Genomic DNA, 22,032 nt, shown 5'->3' with positions numbered 1-22,032 from the left:
CCTGTGCTCCTTTCTGCTCTGTCATTCCTGCAAGCTGTGCTGTTTTCCCTTGAGCTCAACTTGTGTACCAGATGTAGTTCTACGTCTTGCATTGCAAAGCTCTGTGGCTTCTGTTGCTTGCAGGTCACAAATGTGGAACCTGTGCTGAAAGGAGAGGATAGCTTTAAGACCCTACAAATCAGCGTACTATTTGCTGTTCCCAGCCTTCCGTCTAGTTGGCAGCTAAGATTGAGCTCTGCTGTGCTAACTGTTGTTTGAGGTAGAAGGTAGAAGAAAGTCTTTCCTTAACAGTCCCTATCAAATGTAACATAGATCTAAAAGGTGTTAATGTCATTTTCGTGAAAATTATTTTTGCATATTGATGAAAAAGAAACCTGTAAATTCAAATGTGTGTAAACAAGAAGGCTGAGCCTGTTTGGGAAGAAATCTGCGCTGACACATGAGACACAACTGGTTCTTGCAGAAACAAACAGAAATACCTCAGTGCTTTCAGAAATTCCAGACAGAGAGAACATTCCCATTATCTGGGGTGTGTTTGGGCAAGCTCTCTTACCCAAACAAAATGAAGTACGTTGCAGGCGTGTATCATGATCAAGTTTCAGACTGTTTTAATCCCAGGTCTCGCGGTGCTTTGTGTCCTCTTCTCTAGAGTCCTGACCAGAAAGACAGACTTAAGTGGAGAAGGGACTGTGCGCTGCATCTGGGTGCTGGTGAGGTGTGTGGAAGGGGAGGTAGGAGGTGTGCAGCCCATCGGTGTGCTTGTCAGCCCTTTGAGAAAATCCAGCTCTGGCTTTCAGTCGTTGAAAGCGTTGTGCTGAGAAGGGATTACAGACAAAAAGATGTATGCTGGTGCACTTGAGGCACTGTCTGCTGAGCACTGTACCTGGCTGAAAGCTTTCTGGCAGCATGCTTGCACAAATCTTGCTTTAGATAATATCAAAGCACCTTTTCTCCTGGCAGTTCTGAAGAGATGGGGGTAGATGATGTGACTGGAGTAGGCCAACTGCACAAGCTTCAGCAAGGTCTTTAGAGAAGAGATTATTCTTAAATCTGTAGTCGTAGCCAAGCAATCCATGAGCTCCATGGAGACCCTGGCACCAACAAAATGGAATATCCACAAGGCACTATGCTGACTCCTGATCTCTTCCACTCCACGTAATTGGCTTTGCCTCTAAATTTTTCTTCAGGGTGCCAGAAATGGTCTGTTTAAGTATATATTTTGAATATTATATTGCTTTCATGTTTTGTAACAGAGTAACACGGGCTCTATCACGCTGAGTCAGCGCAGTGTCTTGGCTGGTACCTATTTTGCAGTCATTAGCTAACGCCTGGCACATCAGTTGAGGATGAAATGGAAAACTGTATGTGAAGAACAGAAAGTAACTGGAGGAAGGAAAGGGGAGGGAAAGAAAGCAACAGAGAAAAAAAGTGTGCATACAAATTCTTCTTTCACACCTGCAGGCTATCAGTTTACAGCTTAAAGCACAGAGCTTTTTTACCCACATCAAAATCTTGTGTTGCATAGCTCAGATACAATGCAGTGCTTTTGAACACTTGTATAATGGTGCAGTCTGCCAACCAGCATAACCTCCCCCAACTACCAGGTCATAATGAGCACTTCTGGGCTCCCTGCAATTTCCTTATGTCAAAGTAGCCCGTAAAGAATGGAAGTTTTATTGCTGCATGTGGACAAATTCTTTTGTGGACGAATGCCACTTCTTTCAGTTGAGTTGCACAAAGAATAAATTGCAAAATAAGAGGATGATTTCGTGAGGCGGGTTATTTTTATGTTGTTTAATGTACTTCTTGCCCTTTTGTTTTTAATTCACTCTAGCTTTGCAGTTTTCTCCTTCAGTTTTTGTTTTCTTTCTGCTTTTTACCACTGCCTCTTTCTCTGTTGTTTCCCTCTTGGCTTATTTCCCATATGCTTTTGGAAAATCCAGTAAGGAGAAGGGGCCGAACAAGACTCAGAACAGCTGTAATCACACAGGGCTGAGCAGCTTCTCCGCCAAACAGACTGCCTTTGGCAGGGCCCTGTTTTCAGCAATGAATCCTTGGCACACTAACAGGTGCCTCCACAAATGTCCTGTGCTGAGAGCAAATACTGTACGTGGCATATGGTTGAGAGTTTGACCAGAAGGCAAGATGAGAGGGCAGCAGTCAAGCAAAGAAACTCAAAGACAAACTTCATAACTACTGCATGGATTTGGGAAAGAAACTGGAATTGTAAATCTGAATTCTGATATCAGCTATTTTTGGATGTGTCCCTTGATTTCCATTAGCATGGTCCTACATGACAGCCTGATGAGCAGAATCAGGCTCTGGTTATCAAGATGTCATAAGCAGAAGATGAGTTTTGGATATAGATGGTAATATGTTGCTGTTTGAGAAAACGCATGAGCCGTTCTCTCCATGTTGACTCTGGTAAATGTGACCTTTTCAAGGTGTTGCCTTTATGTCATCCAGATGACAGACACTGCAGTCAGCTGGAATTACATGATTAAACATCGGGGTCAAATCACTAAGCCTTTAAATATTTTAAATTATACAAGAGTGAGATGAAATAGAATTTTGATTTGATATAAAATAACAAGGAGGAAAAGAGTTTCATCTGGCACTTTCACCACCACCCCTATTTAGAAACCTTTTCAGCCTACATTTGTTTATTGTCCATATATTTGTGTGAGCATTGTCTTTTCAACAGTAGGAGTTGGAAGAACTGTATCTACTTCTTAACTGATTTTTTGTATTACCTGCAGCAAATCATTTTACCTACCCACATCTTGATCCTCTGCATGGCAGAAAGGACTAACGCCAGCTCTGTACCTGACTGAAGATAACAGTGTTTAAGCAATGGGTCGCACTGGTCTATGTGAGAGCAGTTATTCCCTGAGCCTGCTCTGGGACCTCATGTCCCAGCTAGGATCAAGCAGGGCATCCTATGCTTATAGTGCAGGGCTGGAGAGGGCTGTGTGACCAGTGCTTTATGCATGAAGTGACAGAGTGCAGTGAGTCCCACTGAGCAATTTTTGTATTTGAAGACTAGAAGCTGACTAGTCTGTACCTGCAGCCAGCCTGACCTAGAGTGGCAGAATGGCAGCTCTGGGCATTCTTGACTGATCTACATGGGATAAAACAAAGCACACTCTAGGAACGAAGCTGGCACTTGCTTTGGGCTTATAACAAGCCCAGTGCATGTACTTCTACTTTATCTGCTTCCTTCTCAAGGATGCTTGGTCTATCTCCAGTGAGTCTCTGCTCCTAGTGAAACAGAATAAACTGCAACTACTATAACCTGGGCAACATATCATCAAAGTTATGACATTATGTTTTGCTTCTCAGAATCACAACTATTTTCCTTCCTTTTTTTTTTTTTTTTTTTTTTTAAATGGCTATTGGTGCCAAAACCTAAGCAGTAAACTCAATGTTCTCCCTTAAGTATTAATATAATAGCTAGCAAAAACCATCAGACTCCAGAGCATGTGAAAAAATATCAAGTGGGAAGAGACACTGTGTGGTGTATTGCCTTGGGCTGCGCGTTTGCCTTAGTGGGAAAAGATTGTTGAAAAATATCATTTGTTTTAAACTAAACAGTAGGTCTCCTTCAAATTATATCTTAATAAAAAAGAGAACATCTTGGATGGTCTTTGATTTAGATGCACTGCATTTTAAATGTGTTCTAATTATAGTTCTCATCACTTAACATTAATTTAATGAACATCCTCATTTATAGGGACAAGGTTGGCAAATAGAAATTAATGCCATTAAAACCCACAAGTCTCCCACAGGAAAAGAAAAAAATCAAAAGATCTATGAACAAAATGTAACCTTATTATTTATAACAAGGCAAAGCACAAAATCACCATCCGTAAGTTTTTGTAATTGGCTCTGGGGCTCTCAGCATACGCGGTTTGCCAGCAGCAGCAGTGCAGCCAGCAGCCTGCCATGCGAGATGCTGCTCCCAGCCCAGCAGTAGCTGACAGGTGTCCACACGCAGCAGTCACTCACATGGTGGGCACTAATTGGGAGGCAAATGCAAAATGGAGGCTGCGTGTCCAAGGTGCTTCTGGTAGGTCAGGACAGAGAAAAACATGCTTCTCTAATGGATAAAAGCTTTTAACTCTGAGGTCTGGCACCCTGTCAGAGCTCGGCAGCTATCTTTTAAAACTACCTCTTGTTTCCTTTGCCCGTGTAAGACGTCTGATTTGTTGTTACTCTGAATTATGGTAGTTGCATTTTGATGTGTATGTATAGTTTCACTGGTACTTAGTGGGACCTCTTCTTAGAACTCCTTGGGAGCCTGTTAGAGCCTGAGTAGATGATTTTACACTCAGTGGGATTTTTGTTGGCCAGCAGTAGAGGCCCAGTATGTTCTTGTTGTTCTTCCCTGCAGCCTGCTGCTCAGCTTGTTCTGTGGAGACTTCAGGTTAAGGTTCCAGTCTTGCAGGTGGATCCCAGCACTGTTTTGGTTTCAGTTGTCTGGTTCAAGACCAGGACTTTTCCAGTCACCCTCCAGAAAAGATAGATTGCAGTGGCTCATCATGACCCAAAAATAAAGATTGAGGGAAGAACTTTTGATGGATATGGCAAAAGTGGTTGTAACGCATATCTCTGCTTTTATCATTTAATTGCATGCTGATATCAGAATTGATTAGTTTAAAGAAACACAAGCCGTCAGATTTTCTCCCTAGGCATTGATTTTGACGTACATTGGGGCTGGGTGCTCCACTTACTCCTTAAGAGCCCTTTCTGTCCTGGATGGTTTTAGTAAAGTTGCAGAAATTCAGGTGGTGGCAATAACAATTGCTCACAAGCCAAAGATACATAAGGACAGATGATATTAATAAAGGGAAAGCATAGTCTTGTATGGAGCCCTGTGACCCTGACATATCATTCCGTTATGGGAGGCTGAGACTGTGATGTGCATCACAGCCAACTTGTCACACTGGCCCTAATGGGCTGTGAGCAGACACCACGGTGGCTGTGCTTTCCATTTAGTCTGGCTTGACTGAATTATGCAGGCTCATTTTTCTCCATAAATACGATGATGATGATCTGCAATATTTAGCCCCTTCTTCAAGACATAATAAGGAGAACTTCTATCGTTATTCTCCAAATCCTGTTCTACAATTATCTAAGGGGTGGAAGAGAGCAATTGAGCTTTAAATAAAGATGTAGGCTTTGCTTCTTGGAGAGTTATGCCTTGCACAAGTGCTACTCAGTGGAAAAATGCTGTAATATAAGACCCAGATGGTGTGAAATTTTCCTACATAACCGCATTTCAACTTGTGTTTGAAACTAGCAGTGAGTACCTACTGAAGTACTGCTTGGCTTTGGGACAGGTTTATCAATACCCAATACATCTGGTGCTCAGATCTCATTTGTCTTTCACTTTCACTGTGTCAGTTGTGCCACTGCCTACCCCAGTCCTCAGCTCGCTGGCTGGCCAGCTGCTTCTACACTGGAAGCTGTGTGATCAGCCATCATGGGGTCAGCGTGAATTCCTTCATTTTCTGCAGTTAGAATATATATGGAAATTTAAGGTATGAGCTCAATTATTTTTTTTTAATCTCTTTCTGAAATGAAGAAACATAGGTCTTAATTCACCAAAAGCCTAAGCTGTGGGCAACTTCCTTCCAGTACTTGAAGAGAGCTTATAGGCAGGAGAGGGACTGACTTTTTACATATCTGATGGTTCAGAAAAAGGGGGAATGGCTTTAAGCTAAAAGAGAGGAGATCTATGTTAGATGTTAAGAGGGAATTCTTTACTCAGAGGGAGGTGAGGCACTGGCAGAGAGAGAACTCTGGCCCAGAGAGGTCGTGGGTGCCCCACCAACTGGAGGTGCTCAAGGCCAGGTTGGTGGGTGGCAACCCTGCTCATAGCAGGGGGAATAGAACTAGATGATCATCAAGGTCCCTTCCAACGTAAGCCATTCTGTGGTTTTCCCCACATTGTCATCTCCTCCCAGGTTTTGTAAGGAAACGCACAGATGCCAAGGCAGTTCCAACAGCATGAAGGTTCAGAGCCTTTCTCTCCTGCAGGGCTCTTGGGCAGCTCCAGCAGTTGCACATCTACAGCATCAGTTTCTTCTCCCAGTAGTGTGGTGAGCGTGGGCTTTTTGTGGCGTCATCTCATGCAGAATTTACTTTCAATTAGAAACTTGATAAGTTACATGATCATCAGGGTTTTCTTTTAATGTTTAAGGCTAAACTGATTTTAAACTAGGTCCAACTGACAGAACTGGGCTAGCACAGCACAGCTGTCTCTTTATTCTGGATTTGCTGTCAGTGGGAAGATGGGAGCCTGCCCTGGCATCATGCTGCAGCAGACGTGGCTGTGTACGCCACAGAAGGTTACACAAGGGCCATTGGAGCCGGGCTGTGTGCTGTGATGTCACTGACGCCATTTTGTCGGCATTCAGGGCCCCTTTGGCCTCCCCTCCCCAGGGCTGTGTGGCAGCGGTTGCTTCGCGGCCCTCTCTCACACAGGGCCTATTGCATTGCTTCCCTCTGCGGCGTTTTTAACTATGCTGGAGTATTTTTGGTTTGTTTGCTTTCCTGTGTCTTGGTTTACAGACTGGCTACTGATAGAGATGGTGGAAAATTTCCTGTTTCCAGTGGCAGACCTCCTTAGGGATTAGGTGGTATTTTAAATCCTCTGGTGCAGACAAAATGGCAGAAGTCTTCGTATTTGTTTGGGTTTCTTTGCCCCTGAAAGGCCCTGCCTCCTCTGCTCATACAGGCCCGTAGGAGATGAGCAATTGTGTTATTAATATTTACAATCTCATTGACTAAAAATGAAAGGTTCATCAATTACTTGTTTATCTTTTGCCTCTAAGTCTCATCAGCAGTTCAACTGAGTAAATATTGGAATGAGTATGTGTTGGAGCTGTCCCTAGATGAGTCACAGCAAACAGTTTAATGCCTGTCATCTAAATATATAATCTTAGCCTTCTACATTGCATTCAATTCTGCAGGTTCCGAGCATTTCCCAGATCAAGTCAGCAGTAATTCTCTGGTGGACTTCATAGGGTATATTTAGGGTTGAAACTGTGCTACAGGAAAAATGTTACTTGTGTCTTTCTGTGTAGGTCTATGCGAGTATAGAGGTAACCATGTCTCAGCTGGTGGGGAGAGAAGTGATTTAATGTCTGTGTTCTGAAGGAACAGGTTCCCTTCCCTTAAATTTGACAGATTCTGCTATTGACTTCAGAGGATGCAAGTTTATAGCATTTTATCCTGGAAACTTAAAGTCAATTCTAAAAAGAAAAAAATAAAACGAAATGATGCAACCCAGTCAGGAACTAAACTGAAGGGGAAGGTTGTTCTGAATATTTATATGGCAAAGAGGACCGAAAGGCAAAACTTCCTCTGAAACCCAGCAAAAAGACATTTGATGTAGAATCCAGTCATGAGAAGGCTTGGGCTAGATCTGTCTATATTTCAAAAGCAGCCTTCCAATTTCTAGCATTTAAATTGTTTCAGTTCAGGTGTTTTCCTTTCATTATTCATATTTAGGTGTCTCTTAATAAGACATAAGTGGAGCCAAATTCAGCTCCCACATGTACAGGAGAGGATGGATTCTAACAGCAGAAATTGATTTAGATGATTAGTTTTTTTATGTGCGTGTGAATTCACATTTTGCTAGGCATGTTAACTTATCTCCTTCCTGGTGATTGCAAATATATTGTTTCTATGGCACCATGACACAGGTGTCAGCCTCCAGAAAATGGAGCACAATAGGAAATGCATGTCTCAGAGTCCTAATAGAATCACTATTTACATTACTGAATGAGGGAACACTTAGGTATAAGAAAGATATTTCACGGTTTATTTATGTTAATATTTTGTCTTCTACATGGACTTCATGTCTCCTTGGTCCTGTATTCATTTTTTTAAATTTACATGTTTTGCTTAAAGCAAAAGAGAGAGATTACATCTCTGCTTGGCTCATGACCTACTTATTGCAGCATTTATAGAAAAAAAAAAAAAAAGCAGGATTGTATCTCTCTGCTTCTTAGCTTCTCCTCCAGCACAAAACTAAGAAACTGCACAGGTATTCAGTGGCAGGGAATAACATCCCAGCAAAAGCTGGGAACCTGGTCCTTACTACCATTCTTAGTTTCAAAGAGGGTTGCATTGGGAAAGTAACCTGAATTCAAAGTTAGGACTGTAGGGTTGACATAAGTTGTGTGGAAAAAATTATCTATTGGTGAACTTTTTTTTTCTTTTTTTTTTTTTCTTTTTTTTTTAGATAATGGTTTTCAGAGAAAAAGCAGTAATTAGTGGGCTTTTGGCATGTTGAAATGAGCATGGAGACACTTGTGACAAGACAATGCGCGCTGTATTTAAAGATGGCCTTTCCTGCTGCTCATGATAAAGATTGGAGGGGCATCCACAGTCTTTACATTGCTGGTTAGGTTTATTTCACATGAGCATCTACCTTTAAAATACTGTGGCTTTTTTTTTCTTTCTTGATGGAAAAACTGTGGTTTGGGGGAACTATGAGTAGAGAAACAGGTTTAGCCTCTGGACATCTAGAAACCTACCTGTGTCTCAAAGAGTACAGTTGTTTGGGTTTTTTTCTGATCCTGGACCCTCAGGAATGACTTCAGTTCATCTAGTCTGCAGTCAGAATTGGATTATCAGTATTTTTAAAATCTGTACTGATGTACCTTCAGAGGAGGCTGTGGGAGAGTAACCCAGGACAGCTTGGTGTGTCCCAGTGCACCCTTGGAAAAATAAGAGACAAAGTGTTTGCTTGAAAAGTCCTTTTCTCAGGATATAGTTTGCAGCTGAGGACTTAGAGATCAAAAGAACTTTAAACTCGTTGAAATGAGCCTGAAGAACAGAAAGGAGGTAGCTTTCAAATTACCTAAGGAGAAAGCTTCTTGGAGACTCATGCTCTCACTAGCTTAGGGTAGGAATAGTTAGGAGAAACACAGGCATGCAGTCAGTGTTGAGGGAGGTTTATTTCAAATAGGTACCACTTGCTTACAAGAGGTTATTTGGACAGTGCTTACAGTTTGTCATTGCTCCTGGAGGGAACAGAATTGCAGGTCTGAGCTTGCATGAGGCTAGCTGAGCTAATTATGGCTTGCAGGGTGCTGCTGCCAAGCACCAGCCCTGAGCGTGGTGCCAAGTGCTGCTGCTTAAGGCCACTTGTGTTAGCTCGGGTAGTGCAAGCAGCGCGGCTGTGAAAGTGCCAGGTGCACTTTTACTGAAGAGATAAGCAGGCTGTGGTTTCCCCCTTCTTTTCTGGGCAGGATGTGCATGCTTACTTTGGGTGCAGCTGGCCGTTCCACCTGTCGGGAGCTGGAGCATTATGGCAGTTGGGCCCTGGTGTAACCAGTCCTACACAGGAGATTATATTCCCGGGCAGAGCATTTGCTGATGGAGCTGTGTTGTTCTAGTTCTTTAACGAGCTGCACTGTGTCCTGTAAGCATGCCCTGAAAGCATTATTTTATTCCAGTGCCTACAGAGAAGCAAGAGTTGAAACTCTTGTCTTGAAATCTGGCATTCACAGCGGAGGTCAGGAAAGCCTCCAGGTAACTTCAGCTGGTAACTTCATCATGAAGATACAAGTTGTAATGTCTGTGTGTGGGTCGTGATTGCACAGGTACAATTCTTAGGCGTAGGCTAATGTTTTAGATCTTTGTTGTGCAAAAGCTCTTGTGTACAAGTTAAAAATGGCTTTTCTGGGGATAGTCTCAAACATAAATCTAGAATCCTTTTTTTTCATGAGTTTCTCTGACAATGAACACATCACGGAAAGATTTGTGGTTCCTAAGCACAATGGTGGTTTAAATGCAGAACCACTCTGCAAATTGGATTCTTATGCAAGTTGATGTTCGTAAAATACTCTCTCGGATCTTCCTGGAGGCCTTCATGATTGCTGGGTGAGAACAGCGGTGTTGGCTGGCTCCTGCAATGAGAAGGAATTTGGCATGCAAAGGGGAAATAGCGAGGCCAGAAAGGAGGTGGGGACTGCGTGTTGACCTGTGTTCAAATCCCAAACAGCTGCTGCAGTAAAGCCTTGGGTGCACCAGAAAAAACATTCTGAAATAAAACTAGTACAGTAAAGTCCTGAACTTCAAATCTGGATCGTTTGTTAGGGGAGAATATGATATTAGCACATCAAATGCAAATGTGGGTAGATCATTGATAATTGCAAAGCATTTATTTAGACTGGTACATTTTATTCTACAACTATCAAGTCTTCATGTTGGTACCACTCTGAATATCCAGACTTAAAAATCAGGCACTGTAAACTCCATTTACAGCTGTGTTTGTGCTTTAACAAGTGCACCAGTGTTACTGGAACCACTGATAGCTCTTTTAATATAAAGTAGCTTTTGAGTTGCCCCTGCTTTCTTAGAGGACTGGTTGGCCAAAAACTAGACTGTTTGTATGTTTTGTAGTTTCTCTTTTATAGTTGTCAGAAAGAAAGAAACTTCTAATTCAGCATAAGGCAAGAACTGTGTTGAAATCACTGTCCGTCTTTAACAGATTTTTGATCTAAGAAAAACAAATCTGATGTTGGTAGGTGTTCGCTCTGGGTTTGACATCAGGAAAATATACAGGACTCTGTGTAATGGCAAAGGTTGGGAAGCCACTTTTAAGTAATTATGTTAGCTAAGCATGATATTAAGAGAGAAAAAATGTTTTCGTAACAGCATATTGTGATTCCAGACCTCTTTCTATACATTAAATATGTAAAGATCATGACTCTGTGTTACTCTGACTGGGAGAGTTACATTTTTGCTAAGAAAAGAAAATTAAATTAGTTGTTTGATATGTTATTGAGAACTTCTGTTACTTCATGTGAAATTAGATCACACAGGCTGGTTCTGCGGCATTGAGGTATTCCCTGTGCTGGCTTAATTCTCAGCTGAGCAATTAAGGCAACTTCTCAGCCCTTTGTGCCCCAGGAGCAGCTCAGAAATACGAGAACAGGACCCAGAATTTGGCTCATAGTTTGAATCCAAATGCACAGTCAAAGAAAAGAAAAAATGAAGCCAAACCTGTGCTGCTCTATAAGGCACCTGGCTCCTGACCCACACGCGGTAGATGAGGTGAGTAGTTGTTGTTTGTGGAGTGGTGCCCGTGTCCTGGGATCAGCAGCATGGGCTGTCGGGCTGATTGAGCCCTGCAGTGATGGGATGATGTCAGAAAACACGTCATCTGGGGACTTTGTTATGGCCAGAACACGTCGCTGTGTTTCACTCCATTCATAACCGCACATTTTAGAGGACGGTGAGCTGCTTGTGAAAAAGAGAACTGAGCTTTTAAAAGGGTCTTGTAAAAAGCTAGAGAGACTGGAATTGTCTCTCTCGGGTGAAATGGAGATGTTTGAAGGATTGTTTTGTGCTGCAGTCAGGCGTTTGCTGGGAAGCGTTCATGAGGCAAAGCTGTAGAAACTATTTATAGAACGTGAAATGGAGAAAGTGCCCCAGGTTGGGAACTACCAGGCTTCCTTCCATGGCTGGCACGACCCTCTGCCAGGAACCAGCCATGGGCTACACGTAGCATGTCCCATGTTGGGAGAGCAGCCCAGGGCTTCTCTTGTTCTGCAGTGGTCTTTGCTGGGGTGTTTGCAGATGGCTTTGGGATAAGAGGGGCTCTCCTGGCCTTCCTTGCTCCTGACAGAGCCAGGAGCGGCTGTTCACAGGTCTGAGATGCCAGGAATGGGGCGAGAGAGGGAGAGCTGTTGGTTTTCATGCAGTCTGTTGGCTGTGTTGCAGAACTCCCTTTCTCTCCTTATAACTGAGGCCAGTAGTTTAGTAAGAATTGAGCATGTTGTGTATTTTGTTCACTAATAATTTTATGTAGTCACCAACATACAGATCAGAGGCTTCTAGGAGTGAATACCACACCCTGAAATCAGATGTAGGCTTCCAAGTGGCTTCTGAAATGCTTTTCAGAATGACATTCGATATCTCAGATTCACTCAGCTGTCTGATTCAAGACCTAAACCCTTTTTTTTTTTTTTTTTTTTTGTAGTGTTTTTTTACTGTCTATTTTGGGGAGAAACGTAGTTTTCCTTCTAATGTTCTTCTTTCTATGGTGAAGTAGTGGTACAGCATGCAATAATTTTAAGGGCTAATTTTCTTACCATAAATTTGTAAGAATCTCTCTGAAAGAAGGAAGAGGCTGAAAATGGGTTTTCTGCATCTGAACTGCTGCAGCAGTTTAACATTTTGTAGCTATGAATAGCAACAATGCAACCATGTAAAAATAGTAACTCTCTGCAGAAACTTTTCTTTTCTTTGTAATGCCTTGAGATTACAGATATCACTGGGGACTTCAGTGAGTGCATCAGATAGGAAGTGTTCAAAAAAGAGGAAGTCTTATCCACAACAAATAACCTGCTAACAAAAATAGCAACCGAGGACAGATTATCATTAACAGCATTCAGTGTAATAGAGATGAAACTATTACACCTCAGAGAAATGCATCCTATAATAATAGTCTCAGCTACTGAACATGATTTGTTTTTCGTGCTTTAAAACTTGTTTTATGACTCAGGCATGAACAATCTGGATATTGTTGATTGCATAAAATCTGCGATTCTCTGAATGTAATTTAAGTTCTCAATGTCTGCATTTTGTTCCTGCACTTACTTTTGTTTTAGCTTTCCTTGCAATTCCAGGTGCTCCTTCTAGGGGGGAAAAAAAAGTTCAATCCGTGTTTTAAAAACTGTAGTTGTGATGTTTGCTTTCCAGAGTTCAGCAGACCAACCAGAGCAGCAAGCCCTGGTTTCTCGCATCACTGGGGTTCGAGGTACTTGTTTAGACTTCTTCTGCAGTGTCTGTGATAAACAAATAAATGTATGCCTTAATGCCTATGTACTGCAGAGATAATGTTTCACACACCAGAAATAGGGCAGATTTCTCACTTATCCAAGAGAGCACCTGCAATAGCCACTAAGTCCACGAAGTCCCTCAGCCATTTGCAATTAAAAACATGCTCTGCAGCTGGCTTAGTTGGCTGTAACATTTGTTTTTCAGGGAGGTCCTGATTTCGCTTATTTTTACAAAGTTTTATAGAGGTCAAGTAATCCATGCTTTCTGCCAAAGAGCTAATTCCCCGCTGCATACCACAACTGCAAACAAGTTTGAAAATAGAATTGCAAAATGTGGTCAGTCAACCAAAGAGCAAAGTTTATCCAAGACAGCAAAACTTGTACAACTGGCTGAGGTACAGGGGAGAAGCAGTGAGAGCAGTTTGTCAGTGTAGTTCAATCCTGTTTGCATAACTGAACTGTAAGGAGCAGATGTAGTCTGTTCTTCTTTCTAAAACGTAAAGGCAGTACAATGTTTCCAGTACAACTGCAAACATAGGAAGGAGCAGGCAACACCCCTCCTCCCAAGACAACATCCAAATAACAAAGGGCAAATGGAGGTATCTCACTGCCGTGTCCCTGCAATAGCATTGTCCCCTCTTTCCATGCTTGGAGGGATTGTACAACCATGCTTTCAAAGCAGTGGAGAGCCGTGTTTCACAAGAAAGGAGAGCATTATATGGGGTCACTCCTGACTTCAGTTCATGCCCTTTTTCTCACCAGAATTCTGAGGGAAGGCCAGTGCTGGGCTGTGCGAGGGGCTGGCGCTGACCCAGATATCTTGCCCAGCCAATGCCTGTGCTACAGCCCTCCTGGCCAGGGGAATGCAACATGGCACACTTGCATAGTCCATGTGCTTCATGGCAACGCAGATTTGTTGTGCCTCTTTGCTGGAATAAAACATCTAGCATTTGCTGTTGGCTTTTTTTAATGCTATGTTCCCAAGTACTCAAATGATTTTGTGGCTGTAATGGGTATAGCAGCTACTCAGAAGCTTGGATGTTGTTGGAGTGATTAGAATGCAGGTACTGTGTTAGCACAGTATTCCCAGTGCATGCTGCATGCACTTGTTTGTAGCCTAATGGCAGTATTTATATGGATTATTTCCTCTCTAAGGCCCAGCTGAAGCTCATCCATAGTTTGTACTCCTTTAGACTCTATGAGACAACAAAGCCTGTCTCTGCTGATTTTAGTGCCCTCACCTTAGAATCACAGAATGATTAATGTTGGAAAAGACCTCTAAGATCATCTTATCCACCCATCTACCTACCATCAACATTGCCCACTGAGCCATGTCCCTAAGTACCACATTTGTGCTTTTCTTGAGCACCTCCAGGGGCTGTGACTCCATCACCTCCTTGAGTTGCCTGTTCCAATGTCCAAATCCTACTTGGCATTTTTTTTTCCTCTAAGCTCTTCAGTTTGAAGGAACATTGACAAAACTTGTGGAAATGAACTGTCTTTGAGATTTTTATAATCCGAAGGAGGTTGGTTTTTCCTACTTCACCTACTTCACCATTGTATGTTTGCTTTGAAATTGGTTTCATTGCCAAGCAAAACACACACCCTGTCCAGTCCCTGTGAGTCTTGGCAGCAGCCACCCATGGGTGCAGACCTGTGTAAACCCAAAGGAAAGTGTCAGCTTAACAAAGTAGTTGTGAGAATACGTGGATCTGTGAAAACTGGGAAAGGATAATTCCACAATATAAGAAAGGCATAAAATTGTTAGAGAGCATCCAAAGGAGGACTACGAAGATAGTGAAGGGTCTGTAGGACAAGGTGTATGAGGAGTGGCTGAGGTCCCTGGGTTTATTCAGCCCAAAGCAGAGCATGCTGAGGGGAGGCCTCATGGCCCTGCAGCTTCTCACAGGGAGCGGAGGGGCAGAAATAAGGCCTGAAGGAATTGCATGGAGCAATTGCATGAGAGGGTCAGGTAGGGGTCAGGGAAAGGTTCTGCCCCAGAGGGTGGTTGGCATAGCATAGGCTGCCCAGGGCAGCAGGCACAGCTGGAGTTCGAGGGGCTTTGGGATATCGCTCCCAGACATAGCGTTTGGTTTCTGGGTGGTCCTGTGTGGAGCCAGGGGATGTACCTGATGATCATTGTGGATCTCTTCCAACCTAGGATGTTCTACGATTTGTTTGTTCCCCACAGGAAAATTTACACACAGGAGAGACAAAACTCTAAAACAAAATATTTGTGTGTGGGTCGTGCATCCAAGCGCTTGCACAGAGATTCCCATCTTCAAAGCACTGAGCACATTTGTTAATTATACTGTACTAGCCTTTGAGGTTATCAGGCATTTATTAATAATACTGTTTTATAAATGGAGAAAATGAGTCAAAGAAGTTATGCAATTTACTTGGGATTAAAGAGAGTCACAACAACAAGTAGGACATACGTTGCTGTGTTGTACAGCAGCACCCTGCTACCTCAGTGCTGCCGTCTGTAGGTCCTGCTGTACAGGACAGCCTGCTGGTGGCTCCAGGTTGTGCCCCAGAGTGAACCCACAGCTTCTTCACCATCCAGGGCTCTGGATGCCCGATGGAGGCAGGGTGTCTCAGTTAGGCCCTTATTCAACAAGACCCTTGTATTAGACACTTGCAGTTGTGCCTAAGCCAGCACACATTGTTTTTCTCCCACCACTGCTTGCTTCTGGGTTTTCTAGTGGAGTAGCACTTACAAGTGTTCTCCAAAGTGATTTTTCAACCCATTGCTTAGCTTTAACCGTATCTGACAGCAGGCTTGAGGTCTCAAAAAATCCTGTATGTTCTGTAAAAATATGTGGCTGATTAGATGAGACAGATCCTTCTATTTAGTGAAGGACTTGTCTGTTTGCTTATCAGACAGAGGAGAGCATACATGAGAGAGCCCTGCTCAGAGTTTACCCAGTAACGCAGCCACCAGGAGAGCAACATGAGACTGAAATCCAAAGAACAGCCTGTTCCACCAGATTCGCTCCCCCTTGGAACTGCTTGTTTCTTTTCCTTTTCTTGATTTTTTTTTTTTTTTAATATGATATTGTGGATACTAGAGATGTTATATGTTTCAGTTCTGGATGCTCTGATGTGGACACAAAAAAATCTCTGTCACAACACTGGCCCATCTGATAACTGCTGTGTGGCCAAGTGACTGTTTCATTTTGGGGGCAGTTGAAACTGCTTTGTTAGGTCTGGTGAAAATGAGTAATAAACACGTGATCAAATGAGATGTAAGCACAAGATATCCATTAAAATGTGAAGTGTGGTTCTTTCCATTGCTGACAAGTCCTGATTTTCCTGCAGTACCTATGCTTCTTTTTGGATGGTGGAGGCTTCTGAAGCTGGATGGTCCTCTTTCCTTGGCATCTTATTGTTAAAGAAGAGCATTATTGTGTAACGTGATTAAATTACATGTCAAGAAGTTATACCAGTAGATGCCCTGTTGTTAAGGGTTGAGGATGAGGTCAGGTTAATTATTAATTACCACTTTTATGACCAATAATGAATGCCTCTTCTGGGCTGTGACAGCTGCCGCACCTGGGCTCTGGTGCTTTGTCCTCATGTGCTGAGGCTGCGTGTGCCTGGCCCTGAGCACCCTGCTGTCTGTCCCCAGGATCAGGCCCTCTGAGCTGAGAACTGGGCCCATCAGCACAGTTCTCTCTTGCATCACACTGATATTGTCTCCAGCTTCTGAGAGAAGGAGGAGCATGAGATCAAGCACCATTTTCCAGTATTAATAGTCCTTTCTTAAATCTAAAGGGATGTGGGATGTTCTTGCTTGTACTCCCTACCCAAAAGTACTGCTGGTCTGAACTGATCTTGAGAGGACTTTGCTAAAGCTGTTCTCAGCAGCCTGGAGGGGCAGTCATCCCACAGTCTCATTAGGAGAGCATCACTGTGCCTTACCCTGTGCAGGAACCCTCTGCTGTTCTTGTCAGATGAGGCAAGGAAATGCTGAGGGAGAGGACAACCGTATCCCTAGGTCTCCAGGTGGCTCTGGTCATTAGCTGTTTAGCACAAAAGAGAAAGTTGCTAAAGGGCTGTCAGGCACCGCAGCCTTTCTTCTGTAGGTGTGGGTCAGTGCCTGGTGTTCTGAAGTCCAGGTACCCTCACATGGGGCTGTGCTCATGACACAGAGCACATATCTTGTACCGGAGGGAAGAGCGTTGTGCTGCCCTGCAAGGATGAGGCATAGGTTGCCCTACACTTTTTCCTGTTGAGCCCTCATGCCTCAAACGTTGCATGTTCCTGTGTGTCTGCAGTCGTGTTCATGAAGTAGCTAGATGAAAGCTGCTGCTGAAGCGTGAAGGACTTACTCATCCATGCGGTGCCCTTCCAGGTTTGTGGCTGGTAATAAAAGTGATTTGGGTTTGGACTGATTCTGGGAGAGAGGGAGAAGCAGATACGCAGTTGTGTGAAATAAGGATTGAAGTGTCATTTTTTACCAGTGTTAAAGTTCTTAAGTTTTCAGCGTGTATCTAGTGAAGCGGCAAAGGATGGAGATGGAAGTTAAACTAAATACCTCCTCCAGTGTTCTGTTTGCTGGTTACAAATCCTGAGCAACGCATTTGGCAGGAGATGTGGCAGACTGCTGTACCCAGCAGTGAGCTCTGAAGACCTCTTCTATGCTCAGATCCTGCTGGGAAACCTCAGCAAATCTCCTCAGTCCTGCTTGTGACAGGTTCCTTATCTGTAAAAGGTCCGATTGTGCTGGCCTCCTCTGTAGATAAAGAAAATGTATTTTAAGGCCTGCTTTGTGAAGAACATGTAATGCTCTAGCAGAGTTTCTTACGCTCTGCTCCACAGCAAGAAGCAGATAAATGACATGAAATGAAAGCTAACAGGTTACATCTACAGTGCTGCTGCACGGAGCCTGCTCCAGCAACTGGGACTGTGGCTGGGAATGAGGTGAGACTGGGACTGAATGGCTGCAGCACAGCTGACTGCAAGCCAGGAGATGCCCCAGCTCCCAGCTGTGCCATCCCGCAGCACTTCTTAGAAACCCAGCTCTCTGAGTTTCATTTCGTGTTGCTTTGCAGCTTGTGCCATGACTGGTGCTCGTTGGGAACAGGTAAATGCATGGCTGGTTTGTATTCAGAAGTTTTCTTTAGGTATCACTAGATTTTATGTTCTTTCCCACCAAGTTACCTTTTGTTGTTTTATTTTTGATATTTTTCTGTACTTGTCTTCTGTTTGATAATGCTTATTACGTGATCATCATAGAATGAAATAATTTTAACCCATTAATTAAATGGGTCAAATATTATGTGTCACCTCATTGAAGCCTGCCTACAAATGAAGGCCATCGTAGACATTCATGCCATGAAAACTCAGATGTATCCACCTAACTAAGAAAGTCCTCAGCTTTGTCAGAACACTGAAATCTGAATCCCTCTTCATTGTGAGCACAGGCAATTTTATCTTTAAGTGGCAAGGTGCAAAGATTCTGATAAAAATATAATTTCTAACTTCTGATTGCAAATGCTTCTGTTTCTGCTGTTTCTCATTAAATCACTGTAAAATGTGATACATGTGTTTAAATGGCTACCATATCAAAGGCTTTACATTTCATTATTACTTGTTAAAATTAAAATGCAGTAGTAGTAATAGTGCTTCACTTTTATCTGATTATCAAATGAATTTTACACTGCTTCAACCTGAATGAAATAATTTTAATAACATTTTAAAGTCAACTACTAAATTGCTTTATATCATCCCAACAAGATACTCTTGGATACACAATAATTAACCTCTTGTTCCATCCTTACTGCACTTAAGCAGAGCCGTGGAGGTTCTCTGCTGGGGGAGCAGTGGGTGGGAGCTGCTCCCTGCACCATGACTCTCATTGGGCTTGTGTGTTAGTGCCAGTGTCCTAGGTGATGAGACTCTTTGCAGGGAAGGTTTTCCTTCATTAATCTTCACCAATTAGAAGTTTTCTCCTTCAAATCTGCTTCAGGAACCTGATGCTTTCCCCAGGAAGAATGTGTTTGGTCTGGCAAAGCTTCCAAATTGCAGTATGGTGGCAAGAGATAGCGCTCACTTTGTGAGTTGTCAGGGAGGTCTGTAAAATGCTCCACTGGAGAGAGGATCATAGAATGGCTTGGGTTGGAAGGGGCCTTAAAGATCATCAGGTTCCAACCCCTCAATGGATTGAGTTGCCAGCCACTAGATCAAGTACCAGACCAGGCTGCCCAGGGCCACATCCAACCTGGCCTTGAACACCTCCAGGGATGGGGCACCCACAGCTCTCTGGGCAGCCTGTTCAGCACATCGCCCCCTCTCTGTGAATAACTTCTACCTGACATCTAATCTAAATCTCCTCTTCTTCAGTTTAAAGCCATTTCCCCTTGTCCTATCACTATCTACCCATCTGGAAAGTTGATTTCCCTCCTGTTTGTAATCTCTCTTTAAGTATTGGAGGGCTGCCTTCTCTTCTCCAGTCTGAACAAGCCCAGTTCCTACAGCCTGTTTTCCCAGGAGAGGTGCTCCAGCCCTCTGAGCATCTTCATTGACCTCCTCGGGACCCTCTTCAGGAGATCCACATCTTTCCTGAGGTGAGGGTCTCAGACCTGGACGCAACGCTGAGCTGGATAAATGCAATGCTACATGGTTTGTCAGCTCTTGCAGCAGAACGGGATCTTACTAGGATGTCAGAACAGTTTTGAGGCGTTTACAGGCTTTTTGAAACTGATTCTTGGCCTGTTGATACAAATGACTCGAACTCTGCTCCCGCTGTCGTTCCCAAGGCCTCCAGCCCTGCCTCCTGCTGTGTGCTCCCTGCTCCCTGCCTGCCCTCCCATTGCAGGAGCTGTTGTCTTCTTCCCTCCAGCTCCACAGACTGCATGCAGGATGGCAGCCATGCCCCCCCTCATGCTGTCCCTGCACTCCGCTCCCTATGCCTGTTTCCAGCTCAGGCTGTGCTTTTGTGAGCTCTGCCTCAACATCACATTTGCAGTTCCCTTTCTGAACCTCTTATGCCCACTTTTACCTCATTGGCAGGTCTGAATAACTGCACAGAAGTGCTATTGAGAGCTTTTCCAGTTCCTTGCCGCTGATGGTAGCGCATCCAGGGTTTGTATTGACAGATTAATTTGTGAATCAGTGCAGCAGGGGCTGTTGCTGGAGGCTGCTCCCCAGCACGCTGCGTGGGATCCTGCATTGTCTGACTCCGAGCCCGTTTGATCACTGTAGGGGGTCAAATGTTTGACTCCAGCCTTTTTTTATGTTTGTATTTCTCTCAGGCAAATAGAACTGGGGGAAAAAAAAAAAGAAAAGAAAAGAAAAAGAAAAAAAAGAAATTGGAGGGACCGAAGTGGAGCATTCTCACGAAAAAATAGTTGTAAAATACAATGCACCTTTTGTGCTAAAGTTGGTGGGTGGAGGCAGGGCTTGAGGGAATGGACAGTGCCATTCTGCCGAGCTTCGTGAAATGGCTTTCTTCACCTACAGAAATGTTCTGACTTTATTATATTTTCCATTGGTCTTCTTGAGGAATAAATGCACATGTGAGGTACAGAGGATACTTCCCCAGGACCCTGCTGGCTTCTGCCTGAAGGTGGCATGCTCCTCGTGCTTCACCTGCAAGGTGCAAATGTGCTCTCAAGCTTGAGGATAGGTCACTGCTGTGGAACTGGCAGCAGCCCAGTGAAGTCTCTCACTCAGCTAACAGGAGTGTTCTTTAGGGACTGTCTTTAACTATGGGAATTCTATTTTTGTGCCTATATTCACATGGCAGTTCTGCCGGTGGAAGCAACTGGCAAGGCAAGCACTATTCCTTGAGACGAGGGGCACAAACTGAAATTGGTTCATACTTAAAGATCACATAAGGCATTTCGATAGCCAGATTGCTTGGGATGTTTGTGCTCGAGCTTCAGGTTCAGTAAAGTTAGCAGTTTCTGGCTGTGAGCAGCTGTAGATGGCCAAATGTTGTTCAAAAGCTGTGTTGTAGCTGGAAAAGTTGACTGCATCCTTTAGAGGACCACTCGAGTCTGAGGACAGTTATTTTTACTCTTTCATTTTGTTCTAGCTAAATATTTGTACTTGCTCTCAGAACAATAGCTCCCACCACACTGGAGCCTTTGCCCATTGCAGAGCTTTTCATACCTCCTTTGTAGTGATCCATGCAGTGCCCGAGGGTCTCATCTGCTTAGTTTAAGCTAAATATAGACTTTTCAAGCCCTTGCACAGAGCCTAATCCATACCTTTGCTAAGCTTGACAAGCTGAATCCAGTGACATAAGCAGCTGATGCAGCTTTATGGGTAGAGGAATCCCCTACATTCTGTTACGCCTGTTCTAATCTGCCAGGGTTTGTTTAAATTTCCTAGTGCTTAATCTGGAATTTCACTGCCTGTATGTACTTGACTCCGAGAGCTGTGTTGTTGTGATGATTTTTTCCTGTCTTCAAACTTACTCTTCAGTTTTCCATGCTGTCTGCCCAAGGAGACCTGATGATTTCGTGTATTTTCAAGTAACTGTTTATTACGAAAAACATGAGCCAAATCTGTGATTCCTTTTACGTGATTCAGAAATAATTTAGTGTTTACCAGCAGTGCTGCTGCTCTGGTTGCAGGTTGCACTCATAGAAACAAGAATTTCTCCAGGTTTGGTTGCTCCCATCTTTGCTCTTTGGTTTGGGAAGGGCTGGGTCCCATACTTGCAGTGGTGGCTGCACCAGGAGGAATGTCTGCGAAGGTTTCTGGCAGAATCTTGCTTTGACAAAATATTTACAATGGTTACAAAAAAGATTTATTTCCATATCTCACCCTCTTTGTTTTTTTCCAGCTTGGTGGGGTTTTTGTGGATGCTGTTTTTCAAAAGCAAGATTTGTGGCTTGTAATCCTGATCTTTACAGTTATGCATCACTGTGTGACTTCAATCCAAAGTGATTTCAAACCCATCTTTGTTAAAGGCAGAGGGTCACGCTGTATTTTGTTACCTACAAAACCTGTTCCTGTTGCCCACGAATTCTGCTCTTCCTGTGCTCATCGCCAGCAGTGTGCAGGAGGGCTGAACGCTCCTGTGTATATGGAGCTGAAATTTCCATGGTACATGCCTGAACACTTTCCCTGGCAGAAGAGAAATGTTGGAGTGTTTTGCTGACTGAGGAGCACTGAGAAGCATTTCAGGGTGTGAGGCAGAGAACTCCAAGGTGGCTGTGGTTGTGGGGTGCTCTGCCTGGTTTCTGCAGGGACTGGGGTCTCTCACCTG

General features: G+C 43.6%; 1 protein-coding gene across 2 annotated transcripts in view; it reads left to right on the top strand.

Moving 5' to 3' along the window:
• The window catches only part of PHF2 (PHD finger protein 2), an 83,213-nt gene that overhangs the window by 21,722 nt on the left and 39,459 nt on the right, over nt 1–22,032 (top strand). The window lies entirely within an intron of this gene.

The sequence above is a fragment of the Phasianus colchicus genome, chromosome 11 (assembly GCF_987193195.1).
Source record: "Phasianus colchicus chromosome 11, bPhaCol1.hap1.1, whole genome shotgun sequence".
Classification (NCBI taxonomy): Eukaryota; Metazoa; Chordata; class Aves; order Galliformes; family Phasianidae; genus Phasianus; species Phasianus colchicus.
Note: the sequence above shows the minus strand (reverse complement) of the source record. Positions and strands in the feature narration are given on the sequence as shown.